Source organism: Hibiscus syriacus, unplaced genomic scaffold, assembly GCF_006381635.1.
Source record: "Hibiscus syriacus cultivar Baekdansim isolate YM2019G1 unplaced genomic scaffold, ASM638163v2 tig00110831_pilon, whole genome shotgun sequence".
Lineage (NCBI taxonomy): Eukaryota > Viridiplantae > Streptophyta > Magnoliopsida > Malvales > Malvaceae > Hibiscus > Hibiscus syriacus.
The window spans coordinates 1,933,801-1,955,329 of record NW_024062882.1 but is presented as its reverse complement, the minus strand read 5'-3'; the positions used below and the strand labels follow the sequence as shown (position 1 = coordinate 1,955,329).

At 34.2% G+C, this 21,529-nt stretch overlaps 1 pseudogene; it reads right to left on the bottom strand.

Moving 5' to 3' along the window:
- Positions 1 to 328: 328 nt before the first annotated feature.
- LOC120142796 lies at positions 329 to 21,529 on the bottom strand (annotated as a pseudogene).

Below are 21,529 nucleotides of genomic sequence, written 5' to 3'. Positions count from 1 at the left end.
ATCTTACAAGGATAATTTCAGTCAAATCTTGAACAAATTTCACAAGTTCAGCTAGAAAACAGTATTTCTTCAATTTTACGAGATAAACAATTAATTAGATTGCTAAACTAAATTTTTTTTCTCCATTACAAAAACTACATCAAGTGTTCAACGAATTTAAGAAAAATGAACTGAAGCTTAGCAGCATCACTTTGCGTCTAAAAAAGACATGTACCAAGTTTGCAATTTTCTGTGTAAATGGCAAATTGAAAAACAAAAACATGAAATTTAAAATCCTCTCATTCATTTGTTTGTTTATTCGCGGAAACAGAAAAAAACGAAGAAAAAACTATCGCTCTAGATGAGCTAGAACGGCCTCGAGGAGTTGTTGGGTCGTGCCATTGACACCCATGTCTTGAGTGACATTTTTCACCGCAATCTCGAGTCGGCTGGCGAAGGAATGAAAATGTTGATGCCTCAGTAGCAATGCAGAAGCAAGAAAGATTGCAACGGGATTCGCTCCGGCGTTGCCCACCGAATCGCCTTGCTCAAACAATGCATATTTATCGCCAACGTTTCCACAAGGTACAAGGCCGGTGGATCCAGCTATCGCAGCGGCGGTGCTTGCAAGGACATTCCCGTGTACATAGGGAGTAAGCTAAACAATAAGTTAAATAACATTAAATAATGTGAATAATTAGCAAAAAAAAGAGTTCTAAATGTTAATATACCATTAAATTGAATTTATCCGGTTTGAAAACAAGTCTCATACAACATTTTTCAAGAAGTATTTCATCATAGTCGACCCGGATACTTTGCCACAACGTCAGGGCAAGATTCAATGAACAGCCCATCATCAGATTTCATAACAGCAGTAACTTTCCTTCTATTGTTAAAGTAGGCATATTCGAAAGCATATTTAGCAATCCGTTCTGAACAAAACTTGGTTAGTAGGCCTGTAAATGAAGTGAACGTTCAGCGAACCGTTCATGAACCGTGCGGCGGGAAGTTCGTTTATGTGTGTTTATTTATTAAATGAACGAACATGAACAAGATTTTTTGTTCGTTTAATTAAATGAACGAACATGAACATAGGTCTCGTTCGTTCATTTATGTTCATGAACGTTTGGTTATGTTCGTTCGGTTATGTTCGTTTATGTTCGTTCAGTAATGTTCGTTTATGTTCATTCATTTATGTTTAACCCAATCTTCTTAAATCAATTTTGGTGACCAATTTGTAAGTATCTTAAAAATATTAATTAATCTGATATTCTGATAACCAACTCTATAATTAACCCAATTTTATTTGGAGTTTAAATCCAATATGTTAACCTGTGAGGTACCTCGCACCTATATTCAATCCCTTTTTTTCCCAAACCCTAGTGTTCACTGGAGAGTAGAGACGATCGCTGAAACCTTCAAAACAAGTTATATTATAGTGCAATATGAAGTTTTACTGGTCTGTTTCCATCTCTTTCTCTGTTTTATTTGGCTTAATAGTTGATATGTAAAGTTATTGCGGGTATCTTCACATCTAAAACTCAAGAAAACATCATACTTCATTCTAGAAATAGATGTGAAGATAAATGTAACAATAGGAAGTATATGAGCATCAGTAAAGAGAAAAATATATAGAATTTGTCAGAAAACAAAACAAAGGTTTCTATGCAATTTCTGAAAAAGAGTGTAATAGCGGAAAATGAATGTTCATATGTAATCATGGACCACTAAGATAAATGTTATAGCGTTAAATTAAAGTCGTGTGAATAATTTAATATCTTTAAAAGATCGATCAAAATATTTGATATATTTAAACATTTCATCAATGCTAATCAGCTTTTACGCTATTTATCACTGTAGATTTGGTTGATTTGCATTGTCGACTATTTTTCATGAAAAAACAATGGAAGGTAGGGTCTCCAACGTTTATGTTCGTGTTCATTTATGTTTATGTTCGTTTATGTTCGTTTATTTATTAAATGAACAAACATGAACAAGTTATATTCCTTAATAAACGAACATGAACAAAAAATATTTTGTTCGTTTATGTTCGTGTTCGTTTATGTTCGTTTATTTATTAAATGAACGAAATTGAACATACCTCCGTTCGTATGCGTTCGGTTCGTTTACAGGCCTATTGGTTAGTTGGTTATAAACTAACAAGAAAACAATATTTTAATCTTTCTTTAGAATAAAAAGAATTGAATTACTTAATTAGCTGACTCAACAGGGCATGGAATTTCATAGCAAAATAAACCCTAATTGAATATTTGGGGTTAGGATGAAGAAGCAAAAAGATTCGTTACCTCAAGCATCTCCACAATACCCGAAGTGATCTCGTATTCGAGACTACTGTACTCGCCTTCAGTGTTCTCTCTAATCACAACTAAATCCACCTTCGGATGTCTCGTCCATATGCCCGGAAAGTTTAAGCAGTACTCCAAAGATGAGTAAAGGTCAAAATATTTTATCAAATGTACATCTCCCATGGGCTTCAAACCACCGCTCAGACACACCTTATTCTTCAGTATGGATTCCAACACTTCCGTCGGCACTCGCTTGCCCACGTGTACTTGTGCTTTTCGAAGTACGCGGGCGCCTCCATAGCTTACATGACCTTCTCCACTGCCTTCGTTAACAGAGGTCCGTTTCCTTCACCAGGAATTAGAGTGACGGCTCTGGGGAAACCCTCTCCCGTCGGGGAATATGCACACTTCTGGTTTTTCCGGCAAGAAATAGTCTAACGAGAGGAAGAAATCTTGACATTTTAGGAGTAATTAACCTTTTTCTTATTATAACGAGTTACTGGTTTTGTTAATTTAATTAGCATTAAATGCTACATATATAAAGCAATCAAGAATCCTAGAATACTCTATAACCTTCTTCAACCAACAGCTAAAATTTATTTAATCATATTAGACAACGCAGAACATTAAATATATGGGTAAAATAAACAAATGATTCTCTACTATATAGTATTATTTTATTAAGTGATATGATCTCGATTTTGATGTTTTGAATCATATATAATATTGTCTGATCATGATTTTAGTAAGTGACTGAGCTTATAACTTGAGTAATCTGAAAACAACTCTCAAAGAGATAATAAGTAGATATGAAGAGATGTTTGATGAAGAATATGTATAAGATAAGAAATGGAAGCGTAAAGGATTGATATTGTAAAGGTTAAGATGATGTTACGATGAAGTATGGAAAGTGATGGGTTTGTGTCTAAATGAAATTGAAATATGATAGAGGAAAGGGTGAGTTTGTAATGATGAAAGGTAGATGGATTGAGACTTACTAGCTATATGGATCTAGGAACCAACAATATAATATAATGGAAGTTTAGTGGTAGGATATGGAACATAACCCTTTAGCTATAAAGGAGCTAAGAACCAACATTAAAAACAATTGAATGGATGTATGCCACAAGAATGAACTTGAAGTCGATAGAGTTCTCAAATAACTACAAAGAAAAGAAACTCTCAAAAAATATTTTTTTTATATCAAAGTTTGTTTTCAAATGAAAAAAAAATTGTGTTATTTATAGTGTTCATGGGTTGAATATGAAATGTCATACAAAGTAGACGAATGCTTCATCAAAATGGTGTTGAGCGCTCTTGAATGTCTTGTTTCTTTTTATCCCCTTTAGTGGCAGAATATTCTAGATAATCTAAGATGAACTTAGAAACTTTTGTGGCTAAATGGAGGCATAATTTTGTCCAAAAGTGGGTGTCTCTTCCTATTCAATGCTCATCTACAAGCCATTCATCCTTCTTAAATGTCATAAAGATAGTCTTCATTACATGTTGATACATGCACCACACACCCAAAAGATAAGGAAGATGTGCTTACTCTACCATTAGGCCCAATCACGAGAGGACTAGCCAAACTTCTTCAAAGAAAAACTCCATAATGCATTTCAGGCCTTCATCAGTAAGGGCTTACGCCCGCATGGAGATTGAAGAGTTCAAGGAAATAAACTAACTTATCCTTCCTCTCACATCAACTTGGATCACCACAACCCAAGTCACTTACGGGAACAATTGCAGTATCCTTGAAGATATACCTAAAAATTAGCTTAAACTACCTTGAGCCTAAAAACTTGTAAAGTTATCCAATGCTAAATCTATAAAGCATGGGATAACTCATTATCTTATGATTATATTATTATTTGCTTCGATTTATTAGGATAAAGATAAATATGTCATTGAATGTAACCTTTGATAGCTTATCACCCTCCCACTTTCTTATCAAACTCTTCCCCCTTGCTTATCATAAGCAAAGGTGCCTATCAAGGCCCTCTTTCACACTATGCTACCCATCCACCTTCCAAAAGGATGATCTGAGTCGTCCATCAAGTTTCAAGTGTTTCATCATGCTTATTTTCATCTACACCGTCAAATCAAAGTCTCGTCAAGGGCCCTCATTCATGTCGCATGTCACAAGGATTTAGGATAGTTTTTATTTATATTTTATTAGTTAGTTATGTTACTACAAGGACTCCCCCAAAGCCTATATAAGGAGGCTATTTCCCCTCATGGTAATCATCAAGTTTTATTCTTTTATTCAATACAACGAGAGATCATTTTTGCAAGAGTTAATAGCCTTGTGCCTTCAAAGTTTCTTGTTCTTTAGTTCCTCTGAGTTCCTAAGAGAGAGATCTTCACACTCTGATTTGCCTATTCATCACAATTAGGAGGGATAGTTAGAGTTGTATTATTGAGTTTGCCTTTTCATTACAACTAGGAGGGTTCGATAGGACATTTATCTTTCAATTATCATTTTCCACAAGCCATCATCTTTTTCTTTCCATCATCATGCCACTCATATCTCTAAATTAGGGTTTGTGTAAACTTCATATATACCAGGGTAAATTTTCAATTCAATTTTTCTATTAATCCAACCATTCGATCTTCATTCCATCTTTACTATTACGATTATTAGTTTTCTATCTTTCCAATGAGCATTCATCCATCAAAATCCAACACCAACAACCCTTTGGCCGCCCACTTTATAAGGGAGATAAGCTTGTTTCTTATTACATGTTTTGTCTTTAGTTATATTTTATTATCCTTGTTTTCAAATTGTCTTTATTTATTCATCTATTCTATTACCCTTGTTTTCATTGTCCTATATTTTATTTCCCTTATCTTAAAACCAGCATATAAACTCATTATAGTTTTTATCGCCCACCTTATTCCATCAAGACCTCTCATTTCTTCATCAAGTCTAGAGCTTTTTAGGTTTGATTCCTCATCTTCGAGAAAAATCCATTATCCACTGTATCTTCTCTATAAATTGGTATCAGATTTGGGATGATTCTTGGAAATAATCAAGAGGTTTTGCTTCTCCTTGCATGCCTACGTCACCAAGGTACCCTTGCATAGCTAGTTCATGAAGTTTCATCTTTTTCACATTTTTTTTGTAATTTTTTAATTTAGTTTCAACCCCTTCTTGTTAGTTCAATTTTTCCATTGAAATAAAAAAAAGAAAAAAAGGCAAAAAAAATGCCAAAAAATATAGAAATTCAAAACGGAGGAATTTGAGGTTGAATTTTTACAGGTACTTGCTTCATCCTAAGAGAAGTATATAGTCAAAATTCAGGATAATCAAACATCAATATACCTCTATAATCCATTATTCAAGTTTGGTCGATATTTTTTAGCACTGGTTATTGACGAATTTTCATAGAATTTTCCAGAAAACATTTGGTGTTGAAATTTTCCATATTACAACTACATTCATTAGAAGACATTCAAAAAAGTTTCAATTTTTTTGGAGATTTGAAATTTCCACAAAAATGTTTCTCACGTTATCCTACGTTTTTAGGGTTTCCATGTTTATTTTCCAATTTCTTTGATCTTATTGATTTAGGTTCCTTTGTTACACCATTTATTTTTCCTTTACATCATCTAAAACATTCTCTTTCTTGTGTTAGTAGGATTAAAAGAGCTTGCATAATTCTTCTTCCTTACATTTTCGTTCACTTGGAGTCATACCTTTTCATGACCTCTTAAAGCTTTATAAGTCTCTTTTTTCCACTTTATTAGCGATCAAACTCTAATACAAACATCGAAAGACTTTTGAAGAAGAGAGTTTTAAAGAGTAAAAGATCGGGTTTCTTGACTCTCATTGTGTTGCTTCCTTGGAGTGACTTGTGAGGTTTCTTGTTCTTTTTTATTTTATTTTTCACTTTAAATTTATCATTGAGTGTTTTGATTTTCAGGATGTCAAGAGAAGAAGGCCTTAATGAGACACTCGTCAATCTCTCAAACGCCATACTACAATAAACAAACATACTCACCGGACTTCAACAACGAATAGATGAATTCATTCTCACCTTTAGACGATAACAACCACAACCAACAATTGAACAACCAAGACAAGTCGATGACAACCAACCAAACAACCTAACGATACCCAGACGAGCACAACCAAGGTTTCAAATACTGGAACTTTTAACTAAACCTAAGTTCACAATTCCATCATTCAAAGGAGAATACGATCTAGACAACTACATAGACGGGGAAGGAAAAGTTGATCTTATGATTTCCTACTGCGACTGTCTCGTAAACGAATAACTACCACTCATCACTATTGAATTTGTGGGATATGCTCACACTTGGTGCATACAGATGAGAAAAGTAATTCACGACAACCGAATTCAATAAATCACATAATGGGTAGCACTAAATCTCTTCATGAGAAGTTATTTTCTTCAGACACACTACACTAAGGAAGTAAAACAACAACTCCACCGACTTTGACAAGGGAAAAGTTTAATCAAAGACTACTACAAGGAGATAAAGTCCCTCATGAACCGAGCAAACATCACTGAAGAAGAATAAGATACGTTGTCAAGATTTGGTATTGGCTTAAACATGAATATAATGGATCTTCTTGACTTACATGGTTATGAAAACCTTTAAGAAACATTAAAGAAAGCGATGACAATCGAAGCAAAACTTCAACGGAGATATTGTATCTAAGATAATTACCAAGGTACTTCATCTTCTTAACAAGGTAATTCATCAAATTCCATTTCATCTTCTACCCCACTTTCTGTCGTGAATAATAAATTGAGGGATGAAAAGCCTAAGATGGCTAGTAAAGACATTATCAAAAACCCGAAATAGTCCTGAACAAAATAAACCTTGTACTTTAAATGCAAAGTTTATGGTCATGTCCATCGTGATTGTCTGAATTTGAAAAACATGTTAATATAAGATGAAGGAACTAGTTTGTTGGAATCGAAAACGGATTATCCCGATAGTATGGAAAAGGATAAACATTTTGATTCAGATAATGATGGATTTGGCACAATATGCGTAATTGTGAGGCAAAATCTAAGCATACAAATAGTTGATGACTCGGATATACAGAGAATAAACATTTTTCATATAAGATGTCAAATAAAAGATAAAGTATATTCATTGATCATTGACAATGGAATTGTTGTTAATGTGGTTAGCAATTATGTGGTGGACACACTTAATTTACCTTTTCAATGACACCCAAAGCCATATTGCTTACAATGGCTTAATGAGAATGCCAAACTGAAGGTCACAAAGTAATGCCTCGTTAATCTAAATATGGTAAAGTATTTTAACGATGTCTGGTGCGATGCAAGCATATCACATTCTTTTGAGACGACCATGGCAATATAACAATGATGCCATTTACTGTGGTAAGACAAAAAAATATTCTCTAAACATCCACAATAAACCTTATAATTTGAGGCTGATGCATCTAAAATACATTCTTCATGATCAAAAATGAATTTGTAAGGAGGTTGGGAATTTTAAAAAAAATAGGCAAAAGAGGTCAAAACTGATAGAAACCAAAAACATAAACCACGAGAGTTGAGTGAACCTATTTGTGAGAAAACAAGAGTCTTACAAAATATCTATGCGAGCACAAAAGACCTGAGAAAAACATTTTCCCATAACAATTCTTGCGTCCTCATCCGTTTAAAATACACCATATTTTTTATTTCTACTAACCTCACAGATTTGCCTAGTGTTTTTATTTCTCTTATACATGATTCCACAGATGTTTTAAGTGATCTATCGGATGGCTTACCACCTAAAAAAGGAATAGAACACTAAATTGACTTCATTATGGGATCATCGATTCCAAACCGACCTACATATCAATGTAATCTCAAAGAGACCAAAGAGTTAGAACGACAAGTAGAGGCATTGCTAGAAAATGGCCACATCCGTGAAAGTCTTAGTCCTTGTGCTATTCAAGTCATCCCCATGCCAAAGAAAGATGGCACAATCCAAAAGTGTGTAGATTGTAGACCGATCAATCAAATCACAATCAAATACAAACACCCTATTTCATGCCTTGATGATATGTTAGATGAACTTCAAGGATCATGCGTCTTTACAAAGATAGACATAAAAAGAAATTACCAACAAATCCAAATCAAAGAATGTGACTAGTGGAAAATAACTTTCAAGACAAAGTTCAGACTCTATGAATGGCTCGTCATGCCCTTCGGCCTTACTAATGCACTGGGCACATTCATGTAGTTAATGAACCATGTTCTAAACAATTCATAAATAAGTATATTATTGTTTACTTTGATGATATCCTTGTCTACTTACATTCTCTTAAATCTCATATCAGCCATGTTCGTTCTGTACTCGAAGTTCTTCAACGAGAACATTTATTTGCTAACATGGACAAGTGTGTATTTTATAGTGATAAGCTTGTCTTTTTAGGCTTTATCGTTAATGCACAGGGTATCAATGTCGACGAAGAAAGGTAATGACAATTTAAGAATGACCCACGCCATCTTCCACCACCGAGGTAAGATATTCTTCCTTCCATCATCACGCCATCTATATCCCTAAATTAGGGTTTATATTAACTTTATACATACCAGGGGTAAATTTCCATTTCACTTTTCCCATCAATCCGACCATCTGATTTTCATTCCATCTTCACTAGTACGATCTTTAATTTTCTAACTTTTCAACGAGCATTCATCCATCAAAATCCAACATCAACATCCCTTTGGCCACCCACCTTACAAGGGAGATAAGCTTGTTTCTTATTACATGTTTTGTCTTTAGTTATATTTTATTACCCTTGTTTTCACATTGTCTTTATTTATTCATATATAGTACCCTTGTTTCTTTGTCCTAACTTTTGTTTCCCTTGTCTTAAAACCAACATATAAACCCTAATTCAATATACTTGTTGTCGTCCACCTTGTTTTATCAAGACCCCTCATTTCTTCAACGTGTCTAGAGCTTTCTAGGTTTGATTCCTCAGCTTCGAGAAACATCCATTATTCGTTGCCGCTTCTCTATGACTTCACTCCTTGTGCTTAACAAATGGGCATAACTAGAGATCGAAAGGAAAGAAGACTCATCTTTTTGTTAGTTGTTGTAACCAACTTTTAGCAAGAATCGATCCGACGTTTTCGAAAATAAAAAAAGGTTTTTAATGAAAAGATGGGATTCGCCACCAATCACTTTTATGGCGTGATTGGAACACCTAAAATCTGGTAATTTTAATAAAATATTTTATTTTACTAAAAATACCATATTTTATTATGCGAAGTCCATAATTGGGTTCGAGAGTCAGTTACGCGTGGGGAAAGATTATCACCCCACAGTGCCTAAAATTAGTACCTGCTCGATTACCCTATATTTTAAAATAAGAAATTTTGAGTTTGAAATTTTATCTAATTTAAAATCCATTATGTATGCATATTCTGAAAGATTATTGGCTATTAGGACCAATAACGACCACCCTCGGGGATTTTATGCGAAAGCTTCGTTATCGATCCCAATAAATAACATTGCCTTGATAATTAAGGAAATATGATGTAAAGTATTGAAAAAGATGTCGATTTACTTCGGGAATTACCAATGGTCACCCCCTGAGTATAACACACAGTATACACTATTAATTCCTTGATAAATGAACATTGTCTTATTATTTTTTGAAATCGAAATGCAATCACACAACCATTTATGAACCTAATTATACTATGTGAATTAATTAAGGTTTTCTCTAACCTAGAGTGTCAAATTATGAAATTTAAAGAACCTAGAGGGCTAAACCTAAAAATAGAGGCTCTAATATTAATCTTAATCAATTTTAACCAAATATTGAATCGAATAATCAACTTGGACCCTTAAACATTTTAATGCGAAGGCCAAATCGAATTATTCCCTAAATTAAGGGACTGAGTGAGATTTAGCCTAAAGTAAGGCTTCAATTAAACCCTAATTAATTATGTTAGTTATGGAATCAAATAATCAAAATAGACCCTCGGGCATTAATGTGAGGATCAAATCAAATATTCCCTAATTAAAAGAAAATTCGAGGACTAATTTCAAAGTTCTAAAATTTAGGGACTAGATCTAAAGTCTAGTAACTAATCTAGGATTAAAAAAAAATATGTAAAATTATAAGATAAAATTAAAAGCAATTAGAATATTAAATGGACATATAAATATCTAAGGAACGAACAAAGAAAAATAGTAATAAATGGACATATAAATACAAAAAATTATATTAGATAAGAGTTTTGAATAAAAAGGGTAAGAAAATCGAATTAGAATTATTTAGAAAAGGAATGAAATAGATCTAGTATAATAAGTAATCAAAAAAGAAAAAGGAAACTAAATTAAAGAAAATAAAAAATAAAATTAGGAAAAAATGGAAACGAAGTCAAGGCAATTGCAATTGAATGAAGAAATGACTTAGAAAGGAAGAAGATTTTAAGATTAAGCAAATCACTAGAATAAAGTAAATTAAAATATTAATCTTTTTATTAGAATTTAGGATAGAATTAAAAACGTTAAACGAAAATTAAGGTAGGATAAATAGACAATTAAATTAGGAAAATAAATTTTAAAAGTACATACAACAATCATAAAAAAGAGGAAATTCAAAAATGAAAATTTACAAGTGAATAAAAGAAACTGAAATAAAAAATGCATAATTTAAAGGTTAAATTAAAAAAGCAATAAGGACATAAAAAATTAAATCGTGAAATCAGGGACTATAATGTAAAACCATGTCAAATGAATAGGGGTATGAGTGAGAATAAACCAAAAAATAACACTAAACATAAATATGGAAAATAGCACGATGAGGACATTAATTCGAAAATAATGAAACAAAAATACAAAATTAGTGACTTAACTATAAAAAGATGCTAAAGTTGGAGTGACCTATATGAGATATTTCCCTAAATCCTTTGTATTTTTACCATAATTTCTGATTTTGGGTAAAACCTAACCCTAAAACTAAACCTAACAACTTCCACTTTTAAGAGTTCTCAAACTCTCCTTTCCCGCTCATACGGTCGCTGACACTAAGACACAAAGCCACCTCGTCAGCCACCGTACAACGGCGTCCGCTTACGCTTTGACCACCCTTCTCTCTGCACGGTAAATCTAAACAAGGACTTATATTGTTGCGGAATACGGCTATCCGATAGAGGAAAATCGTAACTGAAATTTTAGAAAATAAAAATAAAGATAAAGAAGACATAAAAGTTTACGTGGAAAACCCCTAAATAATATAGGGTAAAAACCACGGCAACGGTAGAAGAATTTTACTATGAGAAAATAAGAATTACAACTTCTGTCAATCTACCAAGGAGAAAACAATGAAAAATTCCCTCTTGATAAAAAGGAGAAAAACAACTCTCAAGAAACTCTCTAAATTCTCTAGTATTGGGAGAAAGCTAGAATGATTTGGGATGATTTTGAAGCTAAATGGGTTAGGTTATTTATATTTGAAGCTTAAGGACTAATCTTGTAAATACCCTAAATTATAATGACTAAATGTAAAATTTTACTATCCCCAAAAATCAACAAAATCTGCATCTGATTCGATGTGTGCCATTTTTTTCCACAATGCATCGAAAGTGCATTTGACTTTCAACAATCTCCCACTTGAAATTTGATTGGAACAATCATATCTTCACACCATTCTTTCTACCTTGTACAATCATGTTGCTTACGTCTCTGACAGGCCACAAGAGGATTGACACCGAGTAAATGTTTCAGCATTTACCATATTTGTCATAAAATCTACTATGTTGTCTTTGGTATGGATCTTCTGCATATCTATCGTCCCTTCTTCCACCTTTTCATAAATGAAATGGTACTGAACTCGTATGTGTTTTGTTCTTGAATGAAATGCTATATTCCTTGCTAGATGCAAGGCGCTTTGACTGTCACAAAACAGAGAGACATACTCTTGATTGTGCCCAAGCTCCTCCAATAGTATCTTCAACCAGATTGCTTCTTTACTAGCTTGTATAGATACTACATAATCTGCCTCTGTTATGGATGTAGCCACAACTGACTACAATTTTCAAACCTAGCTTACAGCTCCACCATCAATTTTGAACACATATCCTGTAGTATATTTGCTTTTATCAAAATCCCCTGCATAGTCAGAATCAACATACCCATTGATAAATAAATTTGATCCTCTGTAACATAATGAAACCTTTGAGGTCCTTTTGATGTATCTTAGGATCCTCTTTACTCTATTCCAATGCTCTTTGCCTGGATTCACCATGTACCGACTAACCACTCCCACTACTTGTGCAATGTCTGGTCTTGTGCATATCATAGCGAACATTAAACTTCCCACTGCCAATGCATACGGCACTCGAGACATCTCTATCCTCTCTTCTTCACTGCTAGGACTCATACTGGAGGATAATTTGAAGTTAATAGGAAGAGGGGTAGAAATTGGAATACAATCTTGCCTGTTGGATTGTGACAAGATCTTCTTCAAGTAATTCTTTTGTGAAAGCCAAATCTTCCTATTATTCATGTCTCGGTGAATTTGCATCCCTAGAATCTTGTTTTCTGATCCCAAGTCCTTCATTTCAAATTCCCTAGCCAGTTGTGCCTATAATTCTTCAATATAATCTTTGTTGGGTCCTGCAACCAACATGTCATCCACATACAACAACAATATAACAAAATCGTTATCACCAAACCTCTTGAAATAAGCACAAGGGTCTGTGTTAAGTCTGTTGTATCCAAGGAACATAATGAAGGAATCAAATCTCTTACACCAACACCTCTACGCCTACTTTAGACCGTACAGAGATTTGTTCAACCTACAAACCAAGTTCTTCTTTTCTTTTTCTTCAAAACCTTCTGGCTAGAGCATATAAATCTCTTCTTCAAGATTTCCATGAAGAAAATTTGTTTCAACATCTAGCTGCTCTAGATGTAAATTCAATGTAGCACGCATTGCCGAGACTACTCGAACTGTTGTTAGTCGAACCACATGAGAAAATATTTCATTGAAATCAATACCTTCTTTTTGAGCATATCCTTTGACCACCAGTCTTACATGATACCTCTCAACTTAATAGTCACCATTTCACTTGATTTTGAAGACCCATTTGTTACCAATTGGATTCCTTCCTTGTGGTAGTGACACAAGGTCCCATGTCTTATTTTTATGAAGGGATTTAATTTCGTCTTGGATCGTCATCATCCACAGTGAAGCATCTGAGTTGTTTATTGCCTCCTGGTATGTTGATGGCTCGCTGTCCTCTGTTAAAAGGCAGTATGCAATATTTCCTTCTATAACATAATATGAGTGTCAATTGGGACATCTTATCACATGATCTGATTCACGAGTTGTTGGAGCTTCAGAACTCTCTAGATCTTGTTCATCATGTGCAGGTTCTGCTTCAGAAGAATCTCCTTATTCAAACTCCTTTTCCACATGTGTCTGGGTAGTCTCTGACTTTTCATCACTATCATCGTCTTATTTTCTTTGTAGTTTATCTTCTATAAAGATAACATCCCTGCTGATGATCACTTTGCAGGCAGTGGGATCCCACAAGCGATACCCCTTTACACCATCAGCTTGCCCCAAAAATTTACATTTTCTGGATTTTGGATCAAACTTTGAAATTTCTTGGGAGTTGTACATCACGTACACAATACATCAAAATACATGGAGGTTTGAATAACCAACTAGTTTACCAGTCCACATCTCCATTGGTGTCTTCAGCTCTATTGCAGTTGATGGAGCTCGATTCACCAAATAAGAGGCGATATTGACTACTTCTGCCCAAAATGATTTTTCTAGGCCCGTAGCCCTCAACATTGCTCTTGTTTTTCTAACAAGTTCTATTCATCCGCTCTGCCACTCCATTTTGTTGAGGAGTGTTCGCCCCTGTGAACTGTTTTTATACCTTCTCTCCTACAAAAGTCATCAAATTCTTCACTTGTATATTCTCCTCCATTATCTATTCTGAAACACTTGATCTTATTTTTTAGAATCAAGTTCCACTCGCGCTTTGAAGTTTTTGAAAGTGGAAAACACGTCTGACTTCCTCTTAATAAGGTACACCCACTATCTCCTGGAGTAGTCATCAATAAATGAGACAAAGTATTTTGCTCCGCCTAGGGATGTAATTGGTGCTTGCCATACATCAGAATGAACCAATTCTAGAACACTTTTTCCTCTAGAATTTGACTTGTTGAATTTTAACCGGTGCTGCTTACTTGTTATGCAATGTTCACACAAAGTAAGTGATATCTTTGTTAAGCCTGGAAGTAGTTTTTGCTCCACAAGGACTTTCATTCCTTGTTCTGACATGTGTCCAAGTTTCTGATGCCATAGCATTGCAGAATATGAACTACATGAGGCAACAGAGGCTTCTTCTTCTGGAAAAGTCTCTCCCTTCAGCATGTATAAGTTTGCTGCTATCTTTTCGCCTTTCATCACCACAAGCGCTCCACGGAACACCTTCGTTATTCATTTCCGTGTTTCAATCTTACTTGCATTTTTATCCAACAATCCGTAAGATAATAAATTTTTCTTCAAGCCTTTAACGTACCACACATCTCGAACAACTTTAATTGTTCCATCATACATCTTCAATTTAATGGTTTCTACGCCAATGATCTCTAAGGCATGATCATTGCAACTATACAAAAATCCTCTTAAGAAAGGTTCATAATGATGTAACCATTCTCTTTTTGAGGTCATGTGATATGTTACTCCTGAATCAATGAGCCATATATCTGTAAATCTTTTTCTACCTTCCACGGTGGTTGACGCTTCACAACATAGAGCTTCTCCATCATCTGAAGTGTTTGATATGTTTCCCTGTGGATTGGAGTTTTTATTTAGACTCCAACAATCCTTCTTCAGGTGACCCTTCTTTCCACAGTTGTAGCACTTTAAATTCTTCTTGCTTCTCGACTTTGATCTACCATGCTTGTGACTGCTAATTTGGCCATGTTCCGTTGATCTCTCTCTCATCGTTGTCAACGCTTCTATTTGTTGCAGATTTACTTGTTTGTCTTCCTTGTTCTCGCTCCGATTTTCTTTTTGTAGTACAACAACTACAACGTCATCGAATACTAGACTGGTGACATTACTGTTTGTCAAGTTGATGATGAGTTGATCATACAAATCAGGTAGACTTTGAAGTAAAAGTTCAACACGTTCTTGTTCTCCTATTGTACATCTTAGGGATGTAAGCTGAGAAAATAAAGTGTTCAGCGTGTTTAAGTTCTCTGTCATTGAAGTAGATTCTGGCATCCGGAGAGTGTACAATTTCCTCCTAAGGAAAATTTTATTGTGCAACGATGTGGCCTCGTTCAATTTGGTGAGATGATGTCATATCTCCTTAGTTGTCTTCTTCTCCACGATGCTTGACAATACTTTATCTGCTAATGCTAGATGAAAGTTTTCCATAGCATTCCCATCCATTTTAATCTATTTGTTGTCATCTGTGAAATCTACCGGCCTTTCACTGATAGCTGCTAGACAATCGTCTTTCCTCAGGATAACCTTCATCTTCAATTTTCACAATGAGAAATTTCTCCCATTGAACTTTTCAATATCAAATTTCATTGCCATAGCTTCTATTACGGATAGTTCCCACTATTTCACTATCGTGAATAGTTCTCTGGAATCTTCAAAGAATTGGTAATAACTTCTTACTTTATTATGTTGGAGGATCCACCTTTTGGTGGCAATCACAAAGACAATAAGTAGATATTACACACTCAAATCTAGCTCTTGATACCAATTATTGCAGAATATGGCTATCGGATAAAGCAAAATCGCAACTGATAATTTTAGAAAATAAAAATGAAGATAAAGAAGACACATAAATTTACGTGGAAAACCCCTAAATAATATAGGGTAAAAACCACGGGTAATGGTAGAAGAATTTTACTATGAGAAAATAAGAATTAAAAATTCTCTCAATCTGCCAAGGAGAAAACCATGACAATTCTCTCTTGATAAAAAGGAGAAAAATGACTCTCAAGAAACTCTCTATTTTTTGGGAGAAAGCTAGAATGATTTGGGATGGTTTTGAAGATAAATGGGTTAGGGTATTTATTGTTGAAGCTTAAGGACTATTCTTATAAATACCCTAAAGTACAATGACTAAATCTACACCTAATTCGGTGCCTACCATTGTTTTCTACAATGGACCGAAAGTGCATTTGACTTTCAACATATATGAACCCGAAATCTCTCATTTCTTCTCTTAACTTCCCGTTTCACTTTGACAGAGACTATAGAGAGGTTATAACGTCATATCTCCTTAGTTGTGCAACGATGTGGCCTCGTTCAATTTGGTGAGATGATGTCATATCTCCTTAGTTGTCTTCTTCTCCACGATGCTTGACAATACTTTATCTGCTAATGCTAGATGAAAGTTTTCCATAGCATTCCCATCCATTTTAATCTATTTGTTGTCATCTGTGAAATCTACCGGCCTTTCACTGATAGCTGCTAGACAATCGTCTTTCCTCAGGATAACCTTCATCTTCAATTTTCACAATGAGAAATTTCTCCCATTGAACTTTTCAATATCAAATTTCATTGCCATAGCTTCTATTACGGATAGTTCCCACTATTTCACTATCGTGAATAGTTCTCTGGAATCTTCAAAGAATTGGTAATAACTTCTTACTTTATTATGTTGGAGGATCCACCTTTTGGTGGCAATCACAAAGACAATAAGTAGATATTACACACTCAAATCTAGCTCTTGATACCAATTATTGCAGAATATGGCTATCGGATAAAGCAAAATCGCAACTGATAATTTTAGAAAATAAAAATGAAGATAAAGAAGACACATAAATTTACGTGGAAAAACCCTAAATAATATAGGGTAAAAACCACGGGTAATGGTAGAAGAATTTTACTATGAGAAAATAAGAATTAAAAATTCTCTCAATCTGCCAAGGAGAAAACAATGACAATTCTCTCTTGATAAAAAGGAGAAAAATGACTCTCAAGAAACTCTCTATTTTTTGGGAGAAAGCTAGAATGATTTGGGATGGTTTTGAAGATAAATGGGTTAGGGTATTTATTGTTGAAGCTTAAGGACTATTCTTATAAATACCCTAAAGTACAATGACTAAATCTACACCTAATTCGGTGCCTACCATTGTTTTCTACAATGGACCGAAAGTGCATTTGACTTTCAACATATATGAACCCAAAATCTCTCATTTCTTCTCTTAACTTCCCGTTTCACTTTGACAGAGACTATAGAGAGGTTATAACGTCGTAAATCGACCCTCCGACCACCACCAGGTTGGTCAGACCTCGTAGATCACATACCCAAAATAAATCTGGCACCCTCTTCTTCTTTTTATTACCCTAAAACGAGATCTAATAAACTTTGGCAAACCCTTTTTTATCCCCAAATCAAGACCTAATGAACTCCGACGAAGAACTCGACTCTGGGGTCTTCCTAACGTATGACGACGGACTTATACAACCCAGGTTAAACAAAACTACCCCTATTCCTATATTGTCTTTTTTTTTTGCTTCGATTCACCGCTCAAACATGAAAAAAACAACAAAAAAATCGAAAGAAAGATGGAAGATACCTAAGAAAATGGTATTTGCTATCTATTTCTTTATGGGTTTTTTTTTTCAAATGGGGGAGAAATCCCCGTTACATTCGTTTGTTCGAGTATACATAATAACCCACCAGTTACATGAAAATTCTGGAAAAAATCTCAAATATACAATCTATTTTTCTTTTTTCTTTTTTCTTTTTTTACAATTTTGTTTATGTGTGTTTGTGTGCATGTAACTTCTGACATAGAGTGATGGACAAGCATGGAGACTTACTGAGGTGGCAGATAAGGACCACTGCTGCATGCATAAAAAAGAAAAGAAGACTGGTGGTGTGCTTCTGAATTGTTAGGGCTGCTCATGAATCACTATTGGGATCATAAATCACAACTAGAAAAAACCCCCTTTAATGACGCTCATTGCGCGTCATATATGGGTGCAGATGACACACAAATGTGCGTCATTGAAGCCACCGACATAAATCTCAGATGACACGCAATTGTGTGTAATAAATCTATGACGTGCATTTATGACACGTATTTATGACACACATTTATGACGCTCATTTATGACGCTCATTTATGAAACGCATTGAGTGTCATTGAAGCCCCCATCATAAATGAAGATGACACACATTTGTGTGTCATAAATTTATGACACGCATGTATGACTTATATTGTGTGTCATTGAAGAACACGTCATTAAAAAGGATGACACACATTCGTGTATCGTGATTGTATTTCATAAATTATATATATATATATTGTAGATTGGCAAATAATCAAACTAAATCACATTTAATGCCTTATAATACTAAATATATATATCATATTTTATATAAGCAATCCATTTACATACAATATATTCACATTAAGTTATCAAAAATATTGCAATCATATGTCGATACAAAATATCACACCATAATAAAGTTTGCCACATAAGATACCCATTCTTTGTGAATATCATCAATGTCATCATCCGTGTATTCTTCCTTCCCATCGCCAACCTAAGTAAAAAATATGAAATAAGTATATAATTTATACTTATTTAAAATGAAGTATATAACTATCAAAGAGTACTAAAATGACTAATTTTACATATGCATTCTTTGAAGCATATGTAAAAATAAATTTTACACATTTAATTAGTAAAATTTCCCATATAAATTATATACATTATTACGGCACAAATTCACAGTTTTCAGTCTTGCTAACAAGTACTTGCATTAATTTGTTTAGAATAGCATCCTACTCAAGTCCATATGATAGTTGTATGACTAATGTGTATTATGATATGACAGATGTTTATCAGAAAAGTTTGCTTACATTCTTATTGACCATCACTTCAAGTCCTTTGGTTTCGCCTGATTAGTAGCTCCCTTCGGCTTAAGCAACATGGACATGGATCGCAACCTCTTTGTTATCTCAGTAAATGATGGCCTGGATTTAGGATTATGAGACCAACATGTTCCATTAGCTTCCTCCAATCAGGATGGCAACATTCTGGAATAGGAGGTCAAAGCGTGTTCTTCACGATCCCTCCTGCAGTCATAATTCAGTAATCAAACAGAAGGCTTTTGTTTAGCTTTCAGATAGAGTGAAAAAATGAAAAGGAAAGATGGTCAAGTGTATGCAGGTTTTGATATGGCTTCAATTTATACATGAATTGTTTAGGATGTTGTTTTATACTATTACAGAGCAAGAGCAAGTGTAGTCTTATACCCTAAAACTCACATACACCTTTTATGATCTTCATCTTCAACGAAACAACATTTGATTGATCATCAATGACTTTTCCATGCATGTATATTTTCTATTTATAATCACTAATCAGGGCTAGTAGCATATTGGTAAATAAAAATCTTACTAATGATGGCACCGCAATGCATATCAGCATATGCTCCTCTCCGGTCAAGATTTCCCACATTAAAATTCCATATGAGAATACATCAACCTGTCAAATTAAATATTCATAAATTTAGCTTTAATGTCTCATTTTTCCCTTCCCAGTGGCAAGACATATATACTTGAATATGGCTTTACTGATCTTTTCAGAAACCTTGGTGCTGCTACCATTTAGCAGTTCTGGCGCCATCCAGGGTAGGGTTCCTCGCACACCTCCAGAAACTAGAGTATTACGGTTGATTCTTGATAATCCAAAATCTCCGATCTGCAGAAACAACACGCAGTAGCCATACTTCAAGTTAAGAGCCAACGAAAACCTTTCAGAGACATAAGTCGTCCTAGTTCCTAACATGATAACTTGATAAGTTACACTATATAGACTAATTTTGAGGGAAATATGAAGGTTTAAGGTTATTCTATAATTTTATTTTCTATACATATGATCACCAATCATCTTGGGCCAAAAATAATTTTGGGGTTAACCAGAACTAAGAATTTTTCTTTCTGGTCATTTATGGTTTATAATATCACGTGAGACACCTTGAAATCATAATGCCCACAAGAACGGTGTTTGTCTTTAATAGATTGAGTACCTTGCATATGGGTCATTGTGGGTCCCTTAGATTGACAAGCAAATTGTCACATTTCATATCAAAATGAACAATGTTTTTGAAATACAAGTATTCCATGCCAAAAGCATCACTCGTGGCAATTATGAGCCTTTTGTGAATATCAAGTGATTTGTATAAGAATTCCAAAACAACCAATAAGTGCATTATTAATGAATGAATGATGATAAAATTGAGAGAGAGGATCAAGATAATATTTCCTTCTTTATTAGGGCATTACTATGTGATCCATTTACCATATATTCAGTTACAGTTGTCAATGTTCCTCCACTTCCATATGGTACTACACCATAAAATGCGACCACATTTGGATGATGCAGATTTGAGAGGATTTGTTCTTCTCTCCAAAAGTCTTGAATCTGGTATAGACAAACATTTATCAGCTTTGGGTATGCAAATAACTCAAATTGATATGAACATTACTATAAAATTGGTTGAAATATCTAACTACAAAATGCCCAGAGGGCTCGAATCTCTGTATATTTTCAGTTGTTTTTTTCAAATTTAAGTCAGTTGTCCTAATATTGCTCAATCAACCACAAATCCCCACCCCGGATGATAAAAAAAGAAGCCATCTTCTACTTTCCTCCCAAGACTATTTAAAATTTGAAGCACTGATGAAAAAATACAGGCTAACCTTTCTTGATAAAACATGTGATTAGCAGAACAATTTAAATATCATAGCTAATCTTTTTTGTAATAAATATCATAGCTGCTAAAAACAACTTTAACTTAAGAACTGACAAGCTTATGAGAATGAAAAAAAGCATATTATAAATCTCCAATTGCAATAAGAACAGAACAGTTCAACAGAATTCAAGAAAAGAAGGCTGAAAATAGACCAATAGGAAGCAGAACAATGTTACACTCCATGAATTTGACTTCCATGACAACAAAAATACTAATATTCCGCATCCCCTTTATTATTGATTTTTTTTCTGAAACCCAAAATGCAAGTGCACTGGATAATTTTTTCAGAAGATTTTGGTTACAAGAGAAAACATGACCAGACTTCAATGGGAAAAAAAGAGAGAAGAAAGCTATCATGGCAAGGAAAGGAGATGGAAAAAAGAAAAAAAAAAGGACAAACTCAGTAAAAAAGATCAAATTACAAACTTATGCATAATTTACTTGCATGTTATCCAT